This window comes from Scylla paramamosain, chromosome 41 (genome assembly GCF_035594125.1).
Source record: "Scylla paramamosain isolate STU-SP2022 chromosome 41, ASM3559412v1, whole genome shotgun sequence".
NCBI classification, from domain to species: domain Eukaryota; kingdom Metazoa; phylum Arthropoda; class Malacostraca; order Decapoda; family Portunidae; genus Scylla; species Scylla paramamosain.
Window position 1 is genome coordinate 9651945 of NC_087191.1, and position 22522 is coordinate 9674466.

The window sequence follows — 22522 nt, forward strand, 5'->3', positions numbered from 1 at the left end:
ACTATACCTCCACTCTCCCTCCTCTTATCTTTCCTCCCTACCTTCACTTCTCTCCACCTCCTCCCTTTCACCTTTTTCACTATTCTCTCCTCTCTCACCTTTCCTCCCTACCTCTCTTCCACCCACCTTCCCATTAAAACTCATCTTTCCTTCTCCCCTCCTCCTCCTCCTCCTCCCTCACTCCCCCTTCTTTCCCTCCCAGTCCTCAACCCTCATCCCTCCCCCCTTCTCCGTGTTTCCTTCATTACAAACTACAGCACCTTCGCTCCCTCTTGTTCCTCCTTCATTATAAAGTGTCATTGTGATTCATAATAGTAGTTTTCTTTTCATTGGGAGCGAAAATTACTTGCAACACTTTCCTTCGTCGATAACCACGTATATGAAAATAGGGAAATGTGCAAGTGAATGTATTTAAATCATCAGGAAAATGAAAATTACGCATGTGAAGGTGACAATCTCAACAAGCAGGAAAGTGAAAAATTGGAAAATGTGAAAGTGACTGAATTTAAGTAATCTGGAAAATGAAAATATAAAAAATAAAATGAGTGATTTTTACATTTAGATACACATTTATCAATATCTTGGGTACACGTACTAATGATGATGATGATGATGATGATGATGATGATAATGATGACGATGATGGATACTATGCTAGTAATGATAATATTAAGTGATAGCAGAAATCATAATTATAATGGTGGTGGTTGTAATGTAGTAGTAGTAGTAGTAGTAGTAGTAGTAGTAGTAGTAGTAGTAGTAGTAGTAGTAGTAGTAGTAGTAGTAGTAGTAGTAGTAGTAGAACAAGAGGAGGAGGAGAAAAGTAGAGAAAATAAATGAAAAGAAGGAAGAGCGCTAATGATAAATAATTAAATAAATAAAAAGAATAATCTAACAAAAAACTGCATAAATTATATAAAAAAACCGGAAACAAAACATTAAAAAAAAACAAAGCCATTAAAAAATAAATCAACGAAAACAAACAAATTAATAAACAAACAACAAAAAAACAATAAAAACAAACAACAACAAAAAATACGAAAAAAAAATCAAAGAAAAAAATGTAAAATGAAAAGTTCGAAAAAAGTCTTGTACCTCAATTATACATTTTATTTATTTATTTCATTTTACGCTTAGCATTTTGTTTTCGTGTTTTCTACCTTCCTTTTTTTTTTATTTTCACTTTTTATACAACTTTCGGGGAATTCCATTTGCATTGCGTCGTACTCTGCTCTCCTTCGCAACACACACACACACACACACTCTCTCTCTCTCTCTCTCTCTCTCTCTCTCTCTCTCTCTCTCTCTCTCTCTCTCTCTCTCTCTCTCTCTCTCTCTCTTCTGCCATTATCTGAGTCTTATTATGAGACGGCAACAGGTGCAAGGAGAGAGAGAGAGAGAGAGAGAGAGAGAGAGAGAGAGAGAGAGAGAGAGAGAGAGAGAGAGAGAGAGAGAGAGAGAGAGAGAGAGAGAGAGAGAGAGAGAGAGCTTCTAGGAAGAAACCAGACGGACTGAAAAGATGGGGAGAGTAAAGGAAGATAAAAGAAGCAGGGAAGGAAGAGAGGGAAGAAAGAGAGGGGAGGAAGAGAGGGGGAGGAAGAGAGGGGAGGAAGGAGTGAACCAGAAGGGAAGGAAGGGGAGGAAGGGAAGAAAGGCGAGGTCAGGTATAAAGCAAAAATAGAAGAAGGAAGAGTGTGTAGAGGGAAGGAGAGAAAAGAGAGAAGGAAAAAGAGAGGAATGGAGGAGGAAGACATGTTTTCAAACCTCTATATTTCCTCTTCCTCCTCCTCCTCTTCTATCAAGGTTCCTTCTTCTCTAACCTCTCTCTCTCCTCCTCCTCTTCTTTTTCATCCCTCTTCCTCTTCCCATTCCTTTCTTCTTTTCTCTCCATCCCTTTTATAACCTCTACATCTCCCTCCTCCTCCTCCTCCTCCTCCTCCTCCTCCTCCTCCTCCACTCCCTCACCCTTGCATTCCTCCTCCTAAGCCCTAACCTCATCCTTCCTTCCTTCCTTCCTTCCTTCCTCCTCCTCTTCTTCCCTCACCTTTGCATACCTCCTCTTCCTCCTCCCCCTCCCCTCCACATACACAAACCACCATAAGAAATGATCAAAAACCTCATATTTATTTACAAGCTTCCACTTTGACCCGAGTCCTCCACTTCTCCTCCACTATTTGGGTCTTTGGCCTTCACTCTTGTATTCCAAGGCCGCCTCCACTCTGGCTCACTCCCACTCCACCTTCTCCACCCACTCCATCACTAATGACGACTTTATAGTTCGTGTGTGTGTGTGTGTGTGTGTGTGTGTGTGTGTGTGTGTGTGTGTGTGTGTGTGTGTGTGTGTGTGTGTGTGTGTGTGTGTGTGTGTGTGTGTGTGTGTGTTATTAGTAGTAGTAGTAGTATATCAATATTTCGTTTACCTTTCATTTTCCTTTATACAAAACTAATCTCTCTCTCTCTCTCTCTCTCTCTCTCTCTCTCTCTCTCTCTCTCTCTCTCTCTCTCTCTCTCTTTTACTAATTTTCCTCTTTTTACCGTCTTTCCTATTTCGTCTCTCCGTTTCTACATATTTTCGTATTAATCACTCTCACTCTCTCTCTCTCTCTCTCTCTCTCTCTCTCTCTCTCTCTCTCTCTCTCTCTCTCTCTCGGCATCAACCAATGAGAGAACAGGACGCGTAAACACCACACAAACACCGACCAATCACAACGCACGAACTAACGAACTAACTAACTAACGGGCGACTCTCGATAACAGGATCAATAAAAAATAAAAGACTAACACACACACACACACACACACACACACACACACACACACACACAGAGGACAACGAGTTAAAATAATTACACTCCCAGCGAACCGCAATTATATTCTACGTCAAATGAAAAAGAATAAAATGAAAAAATAAAAGATGAAAAAAATAAATAAATAGAAATAAATAAAAGCCCATTTACCCCTTGGATTCAAAACAAGAGCAGTTACAATGCAAAAAAAAGGAAACAACAGGTAAAAAAAAGTAAAAAAAAATCATTCTCTATTCACATGAGCACATCAAACACTGGGAGTCGATAACATGAACACAAAACACGTTCGAAACATGTATTAATCCTGGGAAATAAAATAGTTGGTGTGTGGAGAGAGACAGAGGCAGAGAGAGAGAGAGAGAGAGAGAGAGAGAGAGAGAGGGTTAGGGGGGTTGGTATATAAAGCGATTGTGTGTTTGTATGAAGTCAAATCACTCCACGCTTTAATCTAGTGAATGTATATCCCATGTGAAAACAAATAGATACAGAATGGGTGTGTTTTTATCTATGTGAACAGAACAGCGCGGCATTCCAGTCTGTTCCCATTGAAAGGGTGAGGGTTTAATGTGCTGGCTATAATGAATTACAATGAGTGCTACGTGTGTGTGTGTGTGTGTGTGTGTGTGTGTGTGTGTGTGTGTGTGTGTGTGTGTGTGTGTGTGTGTGTGTGTGTGTGTGTGTGTGTGTGTGTGTGTGTGTGTGTGTGTGTGTGTGTGTGTGTGTGTGTGTAACCTAATACCTTATATTTCTTCACCTCAGTCTGTCTGTCTGTGTTTGTAATTCTCGTGTTTTTCTGTGTTTGTTTGTGTTTGTGTATAAGCTCGTGTTTTAGTCTAAAGAATGAGTTAGTAATAGTAGTAGTAGTAGTAGTAGTAGTAGTATCATTATTACTATTACGGTGTACCGAGCGTGGAGGGTTGCAGTGCGTCGAGTGTGGAAGCTGCCCTGGACCACACACTGTAGTCTGCTTCCTTACATTGCTAATGTTATGCCCCCAGAAATGTGGTTCGCAAAACGGGAGATTGCTTTTATAAACCAAATATTAACATCAGACAATATGGTTATAAGAACAATAGGAAGAATGGGGGTTTATGGAAGACATTCAATAATGGGCAGTAATGTAAGATATCTTTCATACAAATTTAATATGAATATTGGAGACATCAATAAGGTTTGGACGCAGCTGCAGTGTGACCAGTACGAACTTGCACGGACTGGTGCACAAATTCGTGAATTGTGTTTGATGAGGGATAGATGTGATACCACAATCTTAGATGTAAGGGAAACTAAGATGTTGATTGATGCTTTGTGCACCGAGTGACGTCGGATTCAGTATGATATTGTCTAATTTAGTATAAATTTATGTCTTTTTTTTTTTAATAATTAAATGAAATGTTTTTCTTTCTTTTAGTTTTAGTATGTATTTTAGTTTGTGTACACATCTTGTGTGAATAAAGAATATTGAATTGAACTAATCTATTTATTCACATTCATTTCTGTGTTTCTCTAAGCAGTACATTTATCGCCAATAACAGTCAAGCTACTCCTATCTCAATACCTATATTTACCTGTCCCTCACACACCTGCCTTCCAATCCAATTAGCTACGTACTCCGAATCTCAGCCTTCCTACCACGCACGCCACCCTTCTTTGGTTCTAAGAATATAAAAAAGCAAGGGAAGCTGCAGGAAGCCATCAGGCCAACACGTGGCAGTCCCTGTATGAAACACATCTACCTGTTTCCAGAATCATCCATTTAGATTTCTCTATTGACTTTACACTAAGAACTAAATTACTGAGTCAGCTCCATTCGTCTACCATATTTAAGAATCCCCTCTCTCTCTCTCTCTCTCTCTCTCTCTCTCTCTCTCTCTCTCTCTCTCTCTCTCTCTCTCTCTCTCTCTCTCTCTCTCTCTCTCTCTAGCAAAACTGAACACGTTATTCCCTTTCCTATCCTAATTACTGACCCTGAGGATTTTATTTAAGTCACCCTTGCTGTATCACTCATGCCACTTAAAGACTTCCATCAGATCCCCTCTTAACCTGGAGCTCCCACTCTCCTGTATCATTGTTCAGTTACCGGCCACCACCCACGCTCCACTCTCCTTCCCTCTCTCCGCCTCACTCCCTGTTGACACTTGTAGCATTGTGCGCCTGACTTCCCTCTTACTCACCACTACAGTCTTCAAAAGGCCTTATATTTGTATCACTGTCCACACATCCAGAAAGAAAGTTATTTTAAGGGTTGTTTTCTCTCTCTCTCTCTCTCTCTCTCTCTCTCTCTGTCTAAAATTTTTGAAAACTTTATCTCTGCCTACGCATTCAGAAAAATCGTGTTATTTTGAAGATAATTTTCCCCGTAACTCTTTCACTTCTCTCTTATTGACTACCATTAAAATCCATGGAAAGTTTCTCCGTTTATCTCACTGCATATGCATCCAGAAAAATCATGTTATTTTCAAGATATATTACGTGATTAGATTTTTCCCCTTTTTTCACCCCCCTCTTACAGACGGTCACAGAAATCCTTGGAAAGTTTATATATTTGTCTCTCTGTCTATATATCTTAAAAAACTGGGTTATTTTGAGACTTAGTGATTATTTTTCCCTCTAACTCTTTTACTTTCCTCTTGTTGTCGGTGACTGAAATCCTTGGAAAACATGTCACACCGCCCAAACATTCGGGAAACGTTATTTTTAAGGCATGTGATTATTTTTTCTTCTCTCCTTTCATTGGCTTTCCCTTTCACTGCCTGGCTTTTCTTTCCACATTCGCGTACAATTCATTACACATTTATTGTTGTCTTAGTCACTAAATTATTTCTGCAGTTTAGAAGAGATAAAAATAACCACTTCCTTTTTTTTTGTTTTGTTTTTTTGTACGTCCATGTATTATTTTTTTCTACAGTATTCTGAAAAATTGTTTGTTGATATTACTTTAACTAAATACGTGTTCATAATCTAAAATAAAGAATAAAAGAAAGAAAAAGAAAGAAAGAACAAGAACAAGAAAATGAAGAAGAAGAAGAAGAAGAAGAAGAAGAAGAAGAAGAAGAAGAAGAAGAAGAAGAAGAAGAAGAAGAAGAAGAAGAAGAAGAAGAAGAAGAAGAAGAAGAAGAAGAAGAAGAAGAAGAAGAAGAAGAAACTATATAAAAAAAATACATTATACATTTTTCATAAGATTTCTTTCTACATATATCAACTGTATGCTTACTTTATACCAATTAGTAAACAATCCAAAAAAACACCAAAGAACATAAAAAAAATAAATAAAAAGCTGCAAAAAGCCACCAGACCTACACGTGGCAGTCTCTTTATGAAACACACCCACCTATTTCCACTATCATCCCCATCCATAAATCCGAATATTCTTTTAAAACTCCATAAAGACTCAGTAATAACAATCTAATTACTTGAGTCCATTCCAATCATCTAACACTTTTTGAGAAACAATTCCTTCCTATCTCTTTTAAATCTAACTTTTCAACCTTAAACCCACTACTTATTTTTCAATCCTGATTACTGACTAATCCTCCTCTTTCCCTTCCATCCCTCTCCCTCCCACCCCTACCCTCTCTACAACCTTTCCCTCCCATCACTCCCTTCCACCTCCTTCCCCTTCCAGAATCCCCCCATTCCTGTTCCTGAGAATTTTGCTTACGTCACCCTTGCTATGTCCCCTTTACCATTTATAGACCTTAATACCACTTAGACCTAAAAGTCAACAATATATTTAATTTCAAGCCGATCAATGAGTAACCCTGCCTGTCTACTGCTTCCCATGTGTCTATCTTTACCTGTCCTTCCGCTTAATTTACCTGTCCGTCACGCTAATTATATCTATCCAGTATCTACCTTTTCTTCCCTATCTTGAGCTCCTTCGTGGTACATCTGTTCGTCTGTCTATCCTTCTGTCTGTCTGTCTGTTCGTCTCCGTTTGTCTATCTTTGTTTGTCTGTCTGTCTATTACTCTATCTAAGACTGTCTATCCGTCTATTTGTCGGTTTATCTATCTGTCTATCTTTCCGTTTATCTATCCGTCCATCTGTCTGTCCGTCATTATGTTAGAAAAGTTAAATATCTATTCATTCATCTGTCTACTTCTCTATCCATTAATCCCGTTCATCCATCTGCCCATACATCTATCTGTCTGTCTCTCTCTCTTTCTGTCTGTCCGTCTGTGTCTGTCTATCGCGGTCGCCATACATCTCAACCCTCGTCGAAGGGAGGTCAAGATGAAGATTAATACTCCGCCATATTTTCCCGCTAATGGTGACAGGTGAGAGAGAGAGAGAGAGAGAGAGAGAGAGAGAGAGAGAGAGAGAGAGAGAGAGAGAGAGAGAGAGAGAGAGAGAGAGAGAGAGAGAGAGAGAGTATTTGTGGTCCCGTTGCCAGGGTGATGAGAGCAACCTTACACACCACAGAAAACTTTGCATGGGTAACTTAAGTATTCTTGGTCATTACTAACCTTTTTTTTCTTCCTCCTTTTGCGTGACACGAGGAAAGCCGACTAATAACAGAGAAACAAAGAGGAAAAGTTCTCAAGTTACTCCTCCTCCTGTTTTCTTTTTGCCAGCTAATGTTGTTACTGAAGGGATGATTATTCTTTTCTTTCTTCTTTTTGTCTCTATCACTCTTGTTGATTAGATGTCTTAAATGTGGTCGTTAATAATTCATTGGAGGTTTCAGTGACTTTCATCCTTTTTTTTTCATCTTAATTGGTGGTGGTGGTGGTGGTGGTGGTGGTGGTGGTGGTGGTGGTGGTGGTGGTGGTGGTGGTGGTGGTGGTGGTGGTGATGATGATGATGATGATGATGATGATGATGATGATGATGATGATGATGATGATGATGATGATGATGATGATGATGATGATGATGATGATGGTGGTGGTGGTGGTGGGGTTTAAAAATGTAGGTTTTCTTTTTCTTCGACTACAAGACATCAACACTGACCTCTGAGTATACTTATATTGTTAAGGTGATAGCAGCAGCAGCAGCAGTAGCAGTAGTAGCAGTAGTAGTAGTAGTAGTAGTAGTAGTAGTAGTAGTAGTAGTAGTAGTTGAAATGGTATACGGTAGGTTGAGTAGTAATAGTTGAAATGGTAGTACGGTAGGTTGTAGTAGTAGTAGTAGTAGTAAAAGTAACAGAAGTACCAATATAGTTTCCTCTTACATAATCAGTTAAATAACTTTACTCTTATCACCTCCGTTTTTTGTCAAATCTAAACACCCTTAAATTTCTACCCCACTAATACATAAAAGCATCTACATACATAAATAAACCCTTTTAGTACACCTTTCATCACACCTTTACATCAAGCCAGCACCAGCAACAACAACTACAACAACAACAACAACAACACCTGGCCAATTATACATGAGTAGCATAGATTACACCTGGTTATTCATTCAGGTGCAAAACAAGGGACAAAAAAAAGTGTTGTGTTTACCGGGAACTATAAATCAACTGTGTGTGTGTGTGTGTGTGTGTGTGTGTGTGTGTGTGTGTGTGTGTGTGTGTGTGTGTGTGTGTGTGTGTGTGTGTGTGTGTGTGTGTGTGTGTGTGTGTGTGTGTGTGTGTGTGTGGAGCGTACACGTGGATACAGTCGTGTACTGAATATGCAAATGACGAATTACTGTAATGAGAGAGAGAGAGAGAGAGAGAGAGAGAGAGAGAGAGAGAGAGAGAGAGAGAGAGAGAGAGAGAGAGAATGCAATGTAAGTATACGTGGGAAAGTTTGAGCAATAACACACACACACACACACGCACGATTCCATTTTCTTTACGTAAAAAAAATATCACGTTTTCTTTACATTTCCTTCATATGAAAAATCAAAAGGAGTAACTAAACCAAAAAATAAATAAAAATAAAAAAAATAACAATAATAATAACCATAATAAAAACGAAACAAATAATGAGTGAAAATATTTCCTTTCTTTCGTAACAACACGCAAAATCTTAGTAAATTTCCATATATTTTTTTTTATTCCTACTCTCTTAATCCTTTCCTTCCTCGCTCCCCCCCCCAGTACGAAGGAGGGAAGAGTAGGTGGAGGAAAGGAAGGAGTGGAGGGGGAGTGGAGAGGAGGAGGAGGAAAGGGAAAGATGTATGGAAAGGATAAAGCGAGATGATGGGAGAGATGGATTATGAGGAGATAGAGGAGGAGGAGGAGGAGGAGGAGGAGGAGGAGGAGGAGGAGGAGGAGGAGGAGGAGGAGGAGGAAGGTAGAGGGACATAAAAAGGGAGATGGATAGGGAGGAGACAGAGAGACAGGGAGATGTATGAGAGTAGAGAGAGAGAGAGAGAGAGAGAGAGAGAGAGAGAGAGAGAGAGAGAGAGAGAGAGAGAGAGAGAGAGAGAGAGAGAGAGAGAGAGAGAGAGAGAGAGAGAGAGAGAATGATGTAAGAGAAAAAGGTGTGTTGGGATATAAAAGGAGAAAGGAAATGAGAGAAATGGAGAAAAAATATACAAACACTAATAAAACAACAACAACAACAACAAAACAACAACAACAGCAACAACAACTTTCCCACGCTCTTCTCACCTATCCTATATATCTAATACCTGGATCATCTCTACACACACACACACACACACACACACACACACACACACACACACACACACACACTGTTCAGCAAGTTAAATCTACCTCAAGCTTATAATTCGCTATTTTTTTATTCATTTATTTATTTACCTGTATTTCTTGTTATTTATAAATCTGAACTTCTTTTTTTAGGTATTTGTTCGTTCATTTCAATATTTTCTCTAACTTTTTCTTTTCAGCTTATCTTCATTTTATTTTCCTCTACATTATTTTTTTCTATTGTATATCCTATTTACTCCTTTTATCAGCTCTTCGTCTATTTATTTATTTTATCTATTAACTTTTTTTATTTCAGTTTATCTCTTCATTTTATTTTCATTACTTTTACCTTGCATTCACTAAACATTCCCTTCTTTTTCCTTTTTTTTTTACTTATTTATTGCTATTCTTTTCATTTTTTCTATTTCGTATTTTTTCTTATTACTTTTCATCACCTGTTTTCCCTTCACTTTCGTTCATTAATTTAAAAATATAACTTTTGCTGTTGCCTAAGTGTTTGTCTCTCTCTCTCTCTCTCTCTCTCTCTCTCTCTCTCTCTCTCTCTCTCTCTCTCTCTCTCTCGTTATGTGTTCACTTCTCTTTTCCCATTTCGTCTTATCTTTTTTTAATTTCCTTATGCTCTTGTCTCTTCCTCCTCCTCCTCCTCTGTTCCTTCTCTCTTTCTCTTCCGCCTCCTGTTTCTATTTCTATCTTCCTCCTCTTCCTCCTGTTGCTCCTCCTCCTCCTCTTTCTCTCAACCTCCAACTTCTCCTCTTTATCCTCCTCCTCCTCCTCCTCCTCCTCCTCCTCCTCCTCCTCCTCCTCCTCCTCCTCTCCCTTATTTCCTGTCAACTTATTCTCTTCACACACTACTCTCTCTTTCTCTCTCAACTCTCCCTCATCCCTCCCTTTTCCTCTCTCCCTCTTTCATCCCTCCCTCTCCCTCTCTCCCTCATCCCTCCCTCTCATCATATGACGTTTATTTAATTAGATTCCATTATTCAAAGACACTCGCGGATAATTAGATGACGAGTTTGATCTTTTAGTGTCACCGAGGTATTGAGAGGTTGTTGTTGCTGTTGTGGTGGTGGTGGTGGTGGTGGTGGTGGTGGTGGTGGTGGTGGTGGTGGTGGTGGTGGTGGTGGTGGTGGTGGTGGTGGTGGTGGTGGTGGTGATGATGATGATGGTGATGATGAAAGAGAACAAGAACAAAAACAACACAAACAACAAAAAGAACAAGAACAATAAACAAAATTAACAACAAGAACAAGAAAAGAATACTACGAAGATAAATAGTAGTAGTAGTAGTAGTAGTAGTAGTAGTAGTAGTAGTAGTAGTAGTAGTAGTAGTAGTAGTAGTAGTAGTAGTAGTAGTAGTAGTAGTAGTAGTAGTAGCACCTGTAATAATACCCTACGAACAACAACAACAACAACAACAACAACAACAACAACAACAACAACAAATATAACAACAGCAACAACAAAAATACTAATAATAATTTATGTACCACGCGTTCACTCTTCGCCTCACTACCTCCTTTTCATCCCCTCTGCCGTGTTTCCTGGGCCGTGTCAGGATGAGAGAACCGCGGTGCCCCTCGCATCAGCCCGTGTCAAGGGGGAGGCAACGTAAATAAACCAGAAATATCCATTATATACACGTTACCCTTTAAAATACACCAAAGAAAACGGAGATAATAATGGCAAACTAATATATTTTTGAAGTAGCTTGCATTTTTACCTATTTACTTTAGTTTCCAATGGTATTTTTACGTAATGATGGGTATATTTCCACAGGAGAGTATTAATGAAGCCTGAAGGATTATAATACTGGCGCTATTTGGGGTAGGTTTTTGGGTATTTGAAAGGTGAAACACAGGAACGAAAAAATAAAATTGGAGTCCACACACCAAACTCATCACAATTAACCCTTGTATTACAGAGGCACAAATAAATACACAGTTTCCTTTCGAAAGAACAGGAGCGATTATGGAAATCCCTACAATCCCCTACTTTAATCTTCCCCCTCTCCCTTCCTCTCCCTACTCCTCCCTCTCCTCCCTCTCTACCCTCCCTGCTCTCTCTCCATTCTATTACCTCTCTCTCTCTTCTTCCCTTCGTCTGCCTACCTTTCTCTTTCCTCTCTTCCCTACCTCTCTCCCTTCTCCCTTCCCTTCTCTTCCTGCTTCCTCTTCCCATCTATTCCCTTCCTCTCCCTCCCCTCTCCTATTTTCTATTCCTCCCTCTCTTTTTCTCCTTCCCGTCTTTCATATCTCCCTTTCTCTCTTCCCCTCTCTCTCGCGTCCCTTCACGTATTTTCTCTCCTCTCCCTCTCTCTCATTTCCCTCCTTCCCCGCACCTTACTCCCCTCCTCGTTTCCTCCACTATGAAATTTTCCTCTCTCCCTCCATTCCTCCCCTCTTCTCTCCAACTCCCTTCCTTCATCTCTCTCTTCCCACTATTTCCCCTCGCTTTCTCTCCCTTCCCTCCTCCCCTCCCGTCTCCATCTTCTTGCCTTCCTCTCTCTCTCTTCCCTTCCTCTCTAATCCTATCCCCTCTCCCTCTCTTCCTATATCCTTACCTCTCTCTCTCTCTCTCTCTCTCTCTCTCTCTCTCTCTCTCTCTCTCTCCTCTCTCTCTCTCTCTCTAAAACTTCAAACCCACAATTATTATTAGCACCTAGAACCAGAGTCAAAATTTTGCGGTAACTAGAAATAGCGACGAGAACTGAACCAACTAATATTTCCCGGGGATTAATTTTCGCAGGTAAGGCGTGGGCAGGTGAGTTTGCTTCCCCGGTCCAGGTGAATGGGCAAGTGCGCGGCGGACATCACAATAACCTGCCCCAAATTAGTAATAAATTTTTTATCTAAGCCCATTGATATCTGAATGCACAGGTAAACACACACACACACACACACACACACACACACACACACACACACACACACACACACAGGTCAGAGAGAGAGAGAGAGAGAGAGAGAGAGAGAGAGAGAGAGAGAGAGAGAGAGAGAGAGAGAGAGAGAGAGAGAGAGAGAGAGAGAGAGAGAGAGAGAGAGAGAGAGGGGGGGAGGGGGATAGGAAGGAAGGAAGGAAGGAAGGAAGGAAGGAAGGAAGGAAGGAAGGAAGGAAGGAAGGAAGGAAGGAAGGAAGGAAGGAAGGAAGGAAGGAAGGAAGGAAGCGTATTATAAATGTGGTTTCATTTCTGAATGGAGAGAGAGAGAGAGAGAGAGAGAGAGAGAGAGAGAGAGGAAGAGAGAGAGAGAGAGAGAGAGAGAGAGAGAGAGAGGGGGGGGGGGGGGGGGGGGGGAGACTACTGCGTATTATTAATGTCGCCCTTATTTTCTGAATGAACAATAGATTTGCCTCATTTTTTCATCAGTCCTTCACTTTCCTTCACTTCACCCAAAACAACTCCCCTTATTTTGTCACTTAAAAACCTTCATTGTATAGAAAACATCTACTACAACTATTACTACTAACAGGTCTTACTACATTGCGTGATATGGTGGTGGAGGTTGTGGTGGTGGTGGTGGTGGTGGTGGTGATACTAAACATTTTAAATTCAATAAACGAAATATACAGTGAAGAAATGAGATAAATGAAAGAGAGGAGGAGGAGGAGGAGGAATAAGAAAGATGGGTAGGAAAGAGAGAAGGGAGGAAACGTAGGAGAGGGAGGGAGGGAGGGGAGAAGAAAGGATCAAGAGGCAGAGGAGGAGAGAGGAGAAGCGAGGGGAGGAGGAAGGGAGGAGAGGAACGAGGGAGGAATAGAAAGGAGCGAGGGGAGGGACGGAAAGGAAGGAGAGAAAAGAAAAGGAAGTGAAAAGGATAAAAAGAGGAAGACAAAGCAATAATAAACAATAAATCTAGAAATTAAAATTTAAAAAAATAGATTAAATGCGCAGAAAAGAGACAGGATGATAAAGAGTAATAAAAACAAGGGAACAAGGGAATAAGGAAGGAAGGAGAGAGGGAGAGGACGAGAGGAGAGGAGGGGGAGAGAGGTAAACGAGGAGGTAGAAGAAAGAAAAATGAAGAAAAAAAGGAGAAAATGGAAATTAATAAAGGGTAAATAATAAACAAAATATAAATGAAAATAAAAGTAAAAAAGATAGAGAGAAATACGTAACAAGGAAACAAAGCAACAGGGATAAGTAGAGAAATAACAAGGGAACAAGGTAACTATCTCTCTCTCTCTCTCTCTCTCTCTCTCTCTCTCTCTCTCTCTCTCTCTCTCTCTGCTTCGCCTTTTCTTCCTTCTTTTATTCGATCTATGTATAACTTAAAAGGGGAATAGAAGAAGAAGAAGAAGAAGAAGAAGAAGAAGAAGAGGAAGAGGAGAGAGGAGGAGGAGGAGGAGGAGGAGGAGGAGGAGGAGGAGGAGGAGGAGGAGAAGAGGTGGTGGTGGTGGTGGGAAGACAAGAATCAGGCGAAAGGGAAAGAAATAAATGAAAGGAATGGGAGGAATAGGAAAAAATACAGGAAAGAACTAGAATGAAGAAATGCAATAAAGAACATGGTAGATAATGATGATGAAGATGATAATTAAAGTGATGACGACAATGATGAACAAGAAGAGGAAGAAGGGAGGGAAAATAACGAGGTGGAAGGAACATCACAATACTAATACGAAGTTATGCACACACACACACACACACAGAGTACTCACCTTACCTCTGCTCATCACAACACGCACAGGACCTTATAAAACGCACACAAACGCACGCCACGCACCACGTCCGACTCCAACGCAGCTACACTTGGGAATGACAAAGAAAGACATCTCGTTTTCTTTCTTCTCTGGTGATCTGAGAGCTGATTGGCTACTGCTGGTGCTTCCACGTCTGTGATTGGTCAGTATCACGTGGCTCGGGGCAGACGGTGTTCCTTGATTGAGTCGGGAAGTGTGGTACCCCTGCTGTGGATTCCTCCGCAGTGCTAATGCCGATGAAAAGCATGTTAACGCACAGACAAACGCACAAACAAACGCATCTGTTTGTTTTTTTTCTTTTCTTTTCTTTTATTTTCTTAGGTAATAATAGTATGTTAGGTTATATTAGGGAACTGGGGGATGGGGCGAGTGTAGCGAGGCAGACCTCCCCCCCGACCCATCCCATCTCAATCCCGTCTCTTCCTACATCGCCACATATCGCCCCACATTAATCTACCTAGTAGAATAACAGATATATAATTACTTTTGCATATAAAATCTCTCTCTCTCTCTCTCTCTCTCTCTCTCTCTCTCTCTCTCTCTCTCTCTCTCTCTCTCTCTCTCTTACCAGCCGTAACATATGATATAACGAGAAAACTATATCGTCATTAATAATTTGGTGTTTGCTTAGTCACCTGGGTGTGGTGCCAGTGGATGACATTAACGGAGGAAGGTGGGGAGACCAGGAGTTATGTCACATAGTGTATGGGGAGCAGGGATGCGAAGAGATATATTAAGGGGTGTGGATAGGGGTATCTATATTATCTGACATTATATGATACCATGTCAACTTTGCCGGCAGTCTGTCTGTGTGAGTATGTATGTGTATGTATGTGTGTGTGCGGGGTGGGCTGAGGGAAAGAGAGGGTAGGTGGCGGTGAGGAGGGAGGACAGACAGCTTGAGTGTTTTGGTCGCGCTGCTGGTCAGTCTTGCCACACACACTCTAGTGACCAGAATTACCATATTCCCGGCAGCTTCTCCCTGCACCAAACACCGCCAAGCAGCACCAGAGAGGCACGAATATTTGAGGATGAGTCCAGCGGTGTCAGCCTGGCCTCAGTCAACCTTACTGCTTTCGCCATAACACCGTCTTCATCCCGCGGCCTTTAGGTTCCTTCTCTTATTCATTATTTTAAGCTTTATTATTCGGTATTTGGGTATTTTTTTAGGTTATTGGTTTATTTCTAGGTTTTATTTTACGCCTGAATCCGGAAACAGCTGGAAATTTAGCCAGATATTGATGGGTCGTCAATATGTAAACAAACTGTCAGCTGAGGTAGAGACATTTCGTCCCCTATATGAGTCATTATCTGCTTCATCTCTCACTTATTGTAAGCCATGGAGCAACATGTCTAGCTGAGTGGGGTGACACGGGCAGGGAGGAGGTAGGAAGCAGTAGATGGGAGAAGAGGCGGATGTTATCTGTCTTGAAGTAACACACACACACACACACACACACACACACACACACACTACCTCATTCACTCACTCACTCACGCAGCCGAAATTAATCGAAAAATAGATAAATAACCTCCAAAATAACCCCAAAGAATACGAGTAAGTGAGAAGGGATGGCAACCATCTTAGTTTTCAGCTGAGGTCCCTCCAGCCGCCATGATGGTTTGCCAGAGTCTGGCCCGATTCAATATTATTTCTATAGCCTTAACTTGTATATTTTGGCTCTTAAGTAGGATTTTATAGTTTCTAAAAATATTTAGTAATGTTTTGAGTGTTTTCCGTATGTGTGTTCGGGGAAACAGGCTGATTATGAGGTTGTTTGTGTCTAAATAACTGTTGTTTTTTTTCGGCGACCTTTTTCATATCGTAACACAAGTTTTTTTTTTTATTTCAGCCGCTAGTTAAGATTTTATTGCTTCTTAAAATTGCTCATAGTTTTCAAAGTGTTTTTTCTTCGTGTTGAGTTAAATATGTGGACTTTTAGAGTGATTTATAGGCATGTTAGAAGTGGAAAAAGTGACGTTTTGTAATCTTTTTTATTTGTTTATTTCAGCTGCTAGCTAACCCTTAATCGTTTGTAAAAATAGTTCAGATTTTTTAAAGTGTTTTTTCATTCGTGATAAATCAGATTTGTGTATTCTAGAATGTTTTTTTTTTTCATTTTGTTTGTTCCAATATTTTTTATTGTGTTCTTTAAAAAAAAAAAACTCATTATTACTGAGGCTGGAGAAGGAGGAAAAGAAAAACAAGAAAATGTTAAGAAGCCAATATTTAGCATAATTTCCACTATTTTTCAAATATTTTTCATGTGTGTGTGTGTGTGTGTGTGTGTGTGTGTGTGTGTGTGTGTGTGTGTGTGTGTGAGGCCAAGACTGGTAAACCCCCATCCCCTTCCTCCACAACCTGCTCTTCCCTGCCCCCTATAACCTCTGCCAGGACCTCTCTCTCTCTCTCACCCTTACCTCTCCTCCCTTCCTCGCCTTTGTGTGTGTGTGTGTGTGTGTGTGTGTTTTGTGATAATGCAATGATTTGTATAATGAAAACCAGTGAAAAGAACTACATTTAGAGAGAGAGAGAGAGAGAGAGAGAGAGAGAGAGAGAGAGAGAGAGAGAGAGAGAGAGAGAGAGAGAGAGAATAGGAAACTTTGCAAATGGTAATAAGTCAAGCTACGTATGAAACATTTTCGCCTCGAGTGACGTACAGATGTGTATGTAACCGAGCACAAAGAAGGGACAAATGAAGCACCTGAGTTTATCCTTGTGAAATGCTGTATATGTGAAGGAAGGGAGAAGGAGTGAGAAGGGAAAGGAAGGAAGGAAGAAGAAATGAAATGAAATGAAGGAGGAAGAAGAAGAAAAGGGAATTTGTATTAGGTTAGGTAATTAATAGATAGGTATGTAGCTTTGTGTGTGTGTGTGTGTGTGTGTGTGTGAAAGTATAAGGAAGAAGGAAAGAGCAGTGACATTTAGGTTCGTACTCATAATCGAACCCAAGCCAACTGTTGCTGCTGCTGGTGTTCTGCTACTACTACTACTACTACTACTACTACTTCCACCACCTGTGTTTTTTGCATTGTGGCATAGTGAGCAGATAATTAACTGCATATGACTGCTGTTTACCTGTCTACCTTAATAATTCACCTCTTATCTTTCCAAACAGCACCTCCTCCGCCTTCCTCTCAAATAAGGGCTATGCCGTTTCCTTACAACTGCCCCTGACTGGCCAGCTGACGCCCCTTGATGTCATGACAACACCTAATCTCGCTACCAGTGCCTGTAAATTGTAACAAAGTTTACTGTAAGTTTACTCTTATAATTGTCTTCATTATCCACATATGACACCAAAGTATATTTTTTGACAATTTGGTCGGGATCTCAAACATCCACTGCCAAAATAGCATCCTTGTCCGACGCTTTTTTAGACTTTCATTTGCAAAAAAAAAAAAAAATATATATATATATATATATATATATATATATATATATATATATATATATATATATATATATATATATATATATATAAAATGTGGTCCCTCAAACTTGTAGTAGTGATAGATTGACAAGATTTCTATATTACTGAATGGAGAAACTCTTGAAAACTCGATTGATCATCCCTGTGGCTTTTGGAAATAATCATGGTAAAGTTACACGGGTTTTTAAGTTTGTTTTTAGTGCTAGTGACAGATTAAGATTGTTTTTTTTTTAATATCAAGAGGAAAACACTTCAAAATCTGGTCAATCGTCTCTGGCCTTTGAAACTAAGAGTGGTTAGAGAAAAATGTGTTCTGAACAACGAAAATCAATTACAGAAAAGTCTTGTGGGATATCTTTGTTAGAGTTAGCATTATTTGTATTATATGCTCTACATGCGTCAAGTAAGCTGGGCTGACTCTTACTAAATCAATTCTATAAAGAAAAAAAACAATAGGACGTTATAGTGTTCTCTGCATTTGAGCTAAGGTGTCATAGAAAATGTGATATTTTATCGTGGACTATTCTGTTCATCATTAATTTAACACTTCATTGCTACTTTCGTATCAAAAGAGAAAGTTTGACAATCAACAAAACTTGATGGGTGTTGTGTACTACAGGCAAGGTGTTAGAAAAGTTATAATTTTGGCGGTGACTATTGTATTCTTTATTAATTCAACACCACATTCCTACTTTATGTAAGTGGAAAAATGATACGACTCTTTAATAAATCCATTAAAGTTTTAGAAATGTCCTTTATTTTTTTTTATTTGACATAGAAAACTTGTGATATTTTAAGGTAGACTTCAGTGTTTTTATTGATATTATATTTGTTTTTACTTCTCACTGTTAGAAACCACCGGTGTTCTTAGTAAATGCACTGATTTTTCGTGGAATCATCTGTCTGAGGTAAGATACAGAGAATGTGTGCTATTTTAGCGTAGACTATGGTGAGTGTTTTTTTTATTTTCTTTCTTTATTTTATTTTTTCAAGTTTCTGGTTATTATGTAGAAAAGATCAGATTCTACAGTAAGGTTTTCCGAAAGATAAAGTTTCTTCATCTACATTCGAGGTGAGTTATAGAAAACGTATGCAGTTTAACCGGTGACTATACTATTTTATTTATTTATTTATTTATTTATTTATTTATTTATTTATTCATTTTTTTATTACGTGTTTCCTATTGCTACAGAATAAAGTGCGATTCTACATCAAAGTTTCCGGAATGATAAGGTTTCAGGTGTATCTAGGAAAAAGGTGTTATAAAAAACGTGTTATTTAATCATAGACTATACCATAGACTTACCATCTCGTTAGTTTTTTTTTTTACTTATTTATTTATTTTTTTTCAGTAAGGATTCGTGAATAATGACATTTAAGTACACGAAAGTTATAATAGAAACCGTACGTAACCTAACCTTAAACTGAACTTTCCTTTTTTTTTTTTTCCTTAATTAATTTTTATTTTGTCTACTGTCTACATCTCCACATTTTTTTTTTTTTTTAACTTTCATTAACTTCCTTACCCACTCTTCCTGACTTCCTTGGGTGCGCAGAGGAAGAGCAGATCGTGAAGTGGTTTGAGCAAAGTTCCGATTCTTTTGTTTTTATTTAGTTCTCGCACAAATTATTATTTATTTTTTTTCGAACTGGTGACATAAAATTATTGTAAATTACTGTATGTATTTACTATTTCATTTGGTTGTTTATTTATTAAGTTACTCATTTCTGTGCGTGAATGTAAGAGAGAGAGAGAGAGAGAGAGAGAGAGAGAGAGAGAGAGAGAGACTATAATCTCACTCTTCCTTCCTTCCACACCTCGTGAATAAATTGGAGGAGGCCTATGGAGGAGGAAGGGGAGGAGGAAGAGGAGGAGGAGGAGGAGAAATGATCAGTTCATTCACCTTCACAAGTAGAAATGGGGACGGAGAGAGAGGGAGGGAGAGAGGGAAGGAAGGGGAGGAGGAAAAGGTGAGAGAGGCGTGAAGAGAACAGGGAGAGGGGAGAGGGGAGAGATGAATGGTTGGAAGGGAGAGGTAGAGGGGAGAGAAGTGAGGGAAGGAGAGAGTGAGAGGGAGGGAAAGCAAGAGAGAGAGAGAGAGAGAGAGAGAGAGAGAGAGAGAGAGAGAGAGAGAGAGAGAGAGAGAGAGAGTAGTAGTAGTGAGTCACACACGTCGGCGGGAGGTACTGAAGGCAAGATGCGTGACAGGTGAGAGTAAGAGAGAGAGAGAGAGAGTGTGTGAGGGTGTGTACAGGTGAGGTCAGCACTAATTAAACACAGGTGAGCTCGTCCATCTGTACATGTAAGTCACAGGTGAAGATATTAATTAATCTGCCCAGGTGTAAAGTAATATTCACAGGTGACAGTCAACAGGTGAAGGTGTACACAAATGAACAGGTGGGAGTGTCGAGAAGTCAGAGCAGGTGTAGTCCAGATAATATTAATCAAGCACAGGTATCGCTAATTAAACAGGTGAGGATGTCAACCAATCCACGCAGGTAGGGAAAGGTGTAGTGTGTTAATAATTAAACTCAGGTAATTCCACGGATTGAAAGGCTACAGGTGTCTTGTTTTATGTTTTTTTCATATTTCTTACCTGTTTTGTTTTATTTTTCTTATTTATTCTTCCAACTTCGTTTTTCGTCCTTCTTTGATTGATTGATTGATTGATTTTATTATTTATTTATTTATTTTTTTTCCTGTTCCGTCTCCACTTAAGGGTACCACACGATGCAACCTAACTCAAGATTCGAACAGGTGAAATAACTTATCATTCGTCTCTTCATAATTCTCTTCTGACCTCCTCTCATTATTGCAGTTCTAAAATTTTCCTCCTATAACTTACCTCTCTTCCAAACATGCACAGTGATATGGCAGATATTTCCTTCTATTTTGGACTTTCTTCTTTGGTTTTGTTAGGTTAGGTTAAGTTAGGTTGGGTTTAGCTAATGTTGTTTATCGTTAGGTTAAGTTTAGTTTAGGTTAGGTTAGGTTCAGTTAGGTAAGGTCAGGTTAGGTTTAGCAATGTTTATGGTTCGGTTAAGTTAAGTAACATTAGGTTAGGTTACGTTAGGTTTAGCAGCTGTTGTTTATGAGCGTATTAGCAGTCAAAAGTTAATAGTAAAGAGCTTTTTGCTTTTAGACCGGTAATAAAAAGTGATGATTTTCTTTAAGTGTTAGAAGTACAGCAAGACCTCCATCTTCAAATGCACTTATTATTATTATTATTCCTTTTCTTTCTTATTCTTATTCAACTTCTTGTTCTTGTCCTTGTTCTTCTTGTTTTTGTCCTTGTTCTTCTTGTTCTTGTCTTTGTTCTTCTTGTTCTTATTCTTGCTCTTCTTCCTCTTACTCTTCTTCTCCCTCCTCCTCCTCCTCCTCGTCCTCCTCTTGGGTCAATGGTCATCGAGCACATTAAAATTTCCCTGGTTAGTGGAAATAAAAAAAAATTAAAAAAATCTTTAGAGCTCAGAAACAATGAACATACACACCTGATTTTATTTATACCCAGAGAGTGGTGGTGATGAAGGGAAGTGCACGTTTTTGTTTACCAAGTGTTAGGGATTTAAATAGAGCAGTCTGGGAGGCAGATTCTTCAGAGTTTTGAGATTTAATAACAAACCTTTCTCTCATTAAAGAACTTGAATTTTATACGTCTATTTTTTTTTTTTATTATTTTATTGATTTGTTTAGTTAATTATGTATGTACTTTTATTGTATTTCATTTTATTTTTGTCGTGTTGAGGTGCTGATATGTGAATGTTTCGTGATTTGACTCTCTCTCTCTCTCTCTCTCTCTCTCTCTCTCTCTCTCTCTGACGTCATTAGCCAAAATTTCTCCTTCACCTTTCGCGTTAATTAATAAGTCGTGTGCATTGAAAAGTTTTGCATTACGAAGGTCTAAGAATACGTCATTAGAACAGGCCGGTGGTTTAGTGAAGGGTCGTGTTGTTATTATTGTTGTTGTTGTTGTTGTTATTGTTGTTGTTGTTGTTGTTGTTGTTAATTTTGGTGCAGTTTTTTATCATTATATTATCACTACTACTACTACTACTACTACTATTACTACTGCTGCTGCTGCCTCTGCTACTGTTACCTACTTAATTGCAGTGTCATTATTTCCTATTATTATTTTTCTGGTTCATTTCCCTAAACACTGGCAGGAGGAAGAGGAGGAGGAGGAGGAGGAGGAGGAGGAGGAGGAGGAATAGGACGAGTACCAGGAAGAGATAGGAGATAGGGAGTAAAAAGAAAACAAAACGAAAAAGAGGAGGAGGAGGAGGAGGAAGAAGTAGAGGAGACAGAAAGAAGTGGTAGCAAGAGAAAATAATAGTAATAAACAGAAAAAAAATTAAACTAGAGAGATAACTTAACAAAATAAACACTTTCCTTCAGAACAATTACCTTGGCAGCTTATTTTGAAGAGTGTAATTACAGGTATTAAAGGTGCCACGTGTTGCGATGCTAATTGATAGGTGAGAGAATTGGCACAGGTGTAAAAGTGTTGGTGGTAGTGGTGGTGGTGCTGGTGGTGGTGGTGTTGTTGCTCTTCCTCTTGTAGTAGTAGTAGTAGTAGTAGTAGCAGTAGTAGTAGTAGTAGTAGTAGTAGTAGTAGTAGTAGTAGTAGTAGTCTTATTAAGTGTTACCTCATGGATCAACCTCTTAACCTTTTCTTTTATCTTTCTTTTATCACTTTCCTCCTTTCTCTCTCTCTCTCTCTCTCTCTCTCTCTCTCTCTCTCTCTCTCTCTCTCTCTCTCTCTGATCTCTTATCTCTCTTCCAATTGACTTGCTGCATGGAAAGAGGTTAATGACTGTAAGTGTTAGTGCGCTCTCTCTCTCTCTCTCTCTCTCTCTCTCTCTCTCTCTCTCTCTCTCTCTCTAAGGTTTGTGCACGCCTATCACCATTTCGAAGCTTCAATCTCGTTTTCTTTCTACAGTCACGTGTGTAAAGATTCGTATAGAGATAACACA

The 22522-nt window shown here is 39.4% G+C and overlaps 1 protein-coding gene across 14 annotated transcripts in view; it reads right to left on the reverse strand.

The window, feature by feature from the left end:
• Positions 1 to 14207, reverse strand: part of LOC135092941 (uncharacterized) — a 393086-nt gene extending 378879 nt beyond the window's left edge. For 12 of the 14 annotated variants that reach the window (XR_010263124.1, XR_010263132.1, XR_010263131.1 and 9 more), the window contains exon 1: positions 14078 to 14207. The gene's annotated coding sequence lies outside the window, so the exon portion shown is untranslated. The remainder of the gene's footprint in view (positions 1 to 14077) is intronic. The other 2 variants (XR_010263126.1, XR_010263129.1) reach the window with 2 other exon arrangements.
• Between the last annotated feature and the right edge of the window lie 8315 nt (positions 14208 to 22522).